General features: G+C 41.0%; 1 pseudogene; it reads right to left on the bottom strand.

The window, feature by feature from the left end:
- Positions 1-1,089: 1,089 nt before the first annotated feature.
- LOC124960309 (magnesium transporter NIPA2-like) lies at positions 1,090-2,171 on the bottom strand (annotated as a pseudogene).
- Between the last annotated feature and the right edge of the window lie 624 nt (positions 2,172-2,795).

Genomic DNA, 2,795 nt, shown 5'->3' with positions numbered 1-2,795 from the left:
CTATGGTTTCTTTGTTCAATTTTTGTTTGAAGGATCTGTCCAGTGGTGAGAGAGGTGTGTGAAAATAACCTAGTATTATTGTGTTGTGGTCTATTTGATTTCTGGCATTGAGAAGGATTTGTTTGACATATATGGATGAGTCACTGTATGTATGTTGGGGCATAGATGTTTATGATTGTTATGTCTTGCTGATTTATTGTTCCCTTAAGCAGTATGAAATGTCCTTCTTTATCTCTTCTGACTAATTTTGGCTTGAAGTCCACATTATCTGATGTTAGGATGGATACTCTGGCTTTTTTGCTGTGTCCATGTGCATGGTATGTTTTTCCCCATCCTTTCACCTTTAGTCTGTGGGAATCTCTTTCTATGAGATGAGTCTCTTGCAGGCAGCAAATTGTTGGATCTTTCTTTTTAATCCAATCTGCCAGTCTATGTCTTTTGATTGATGAGTTCAGGCCATTAACATTCATGGTTATTATTGAGATATGATTTGTATTCCTGGTCATTTGGCTCATTTTTTTTTTTTATACAACTTGATTTCTCCTTTATTAGGTTGTTTCTTTAGGGTAGTTCCACCCTTTGCTGATTTACGTCATTGTTTTCCATTTCTTCCTCATGGAATATTTTGCTGAGAATGTTCTGTAATGCCAGCTTTCTTTTTGTGAATTCTTTTAGCTTTTGTTTATCATGGAAGGATTTTATTTCTTCATCAAATCTGAAGGTAAGTTTTGCTGGGTTTAAGTTTCTTGGTTAGCATCCATTTTCTTTCAGAGCTTGAAAAATGTTGTTCCAGGCCCTTCTAGCTTTTAGAGTCTGGATTGAAAAATCTGTTGATATCCGTATTGGTTTCCCCCTGAATGTAATTTGATTCTTTTCTCTCGTAGCCTTTAAAATACTGTCTTTATTTTGTATGTTAGGTATTTTCATTATAATGTACCTTGGTGTGAGTCTGTTGTAATTTTGTGTGTTTGGAGTCCTATAAGCCTCTTGTACTTGATTTTCCTTTTCTTTTCTTTTTTTTATATTTTTGATATTCAAAATCACTTTATAACATAATTATGAATTAACCTTTAAAACACGTCTTTCTTTTTAAAAAGCCGTCAGATTTCCATTTCTCCAGGAGATATTCTCACCAGTGTGTTGTACAATTCCACAGGATAAGCTTTCTTCGTTATTATTAAGAACTTCATACATAGTAGAGAGATTGCCATTCATTGCTTTATCATCTTTTTGAAAAGACACAGGCAGACTTGCTAGACTAAAGCTGACGTCTTTAAAGGCATGCAACAAGAATATCCCCACAATGATTGTGAAGAAGCCACTCACAGTCCCAATGATATCATCAGCAGGCATATCTTGCCACTCCTTAAAAAGAATAGCTGAACAAGTTAAAACTGAGGTTGTAAAGAAACGTAATATATTGGTGTCACGATGGAAGTGTTGAATATGTCCAGGGCCCGGTTTAGGTAATTGATCTGTGTGCTCACACAGACTACGAGGCTTAGCAGCAGAATTCAGGCCAGGGGATGCCGCAGCACAGGCTTTCCAGCCAACAGTTCTTTGATGGTAATGCCCAAGCCCTTCACACAGGAGACTGAAAATGCTCCAATCACAGAGCAGATTGTTATGTATACAAGAATATTTGTCCGTGGCGAGGTCCCACCACAAAGATTAATATCAAGGACACAATGACCACAAGTGTTGCAAATACCACAAAACCTGGATCACCTTACTTGTGTGACATTTCATTTAAGGTCTCAATCTCCTCTTCCTTTGGAGCATGGATGACCATAACTGTAGACCCTAGAATGCTTAGCAAACATCCAATTTTCCCATGAAGATTAAGTCTTTCATTTAGAAAGTATGAAGACAGAATGGCACTTATGAGGACGCTGAGAGCTCCCAGTGGCGTCACTAGTGTGGCTGGTGCAAAGGCATATGCAGCAAAGTTGGCCACCTCGCCTGCCCCCATTGACAGTAGTCCAGCCCACCACAACCATTCTTTAAGATATGCATGGCCACCTTGACCTGGTCTCATGGAGCCTTTTCTGGCAAGTCGCAGAAGGCCTTTTTTTTTTTTTCAAAATGAAACTCCCTCCTATGAAAATGCTGGAGGTCATAGCCAATCCCAAACCAATATAGAAATCATATTTTCCACACCCTGGGCTCATTTCATTTGTCACTTAAGAAGCTCCTGTGAATCACATTGATCACAGAACAGAGAAACTGCTGGTACTGAGGCAGGGGGATGCAGTCTTCATAGTTTGAAAATAGGACATCAATGTGAATGCTCTGAAAGAAATGAGTTGCTTTGCTATTCTCAGATCTGGTTATGCTCTGCTTCCACTACCTGTAACTGAAGGTCAATCAGAGCTGGGAGAGCCTGTAATCCCAGTTACTTGGGAGGTTGAGACAGGTTCACAAGTTCAAGGCCAGCATGGGTAATTTAGTGAGACCCTGTATGTAAGTTTAATATGGTCTCTCTTTGGAAAACCAGGGATGATTTATTCATTCTCATTTCCTCGTAAATACAACCCTTTATTCCCATTTAAAGTTTTAAATTTTACTGGCAGAGTACTTCAGCCCCAGCCGGCACGCGGGCCGCGCGACTTCCCCTCGGCGATTCGGCCCCAGGAACCTTGGCTCACACCCCTACACAGGCCGCTCCCTCCAGCGCTGGTGCGGCCACCCTTGCCATCCAGTGGGAAGTGCGAGCATCCAGGGCTGCTGCAGTGCAAGCCGCCTCCTCCATACGGGCGCTAAGATAAACCTACCCAGGATGACCTCCAGCCCCG

This window comes from Sciurus carolinensis, chromosome 11 (genome assembly GCF_902686445.1).
Source record: "Sciurus carolinensis chromosome 11, mSciCar1.2, whole genome shotgun sequence".
Taxonomy (NCBI): domain Eukaryota; kingdom Metazoa; phylum Chordata; class Mammalia; order Rodentia; family Sciuridae; genus Sciurus; species Sciurus carolinensis.
Note: the sequence above shows the minus strand (reverse complement) of the source record. Positions and strands in the feature narration are given on the sequence as shown.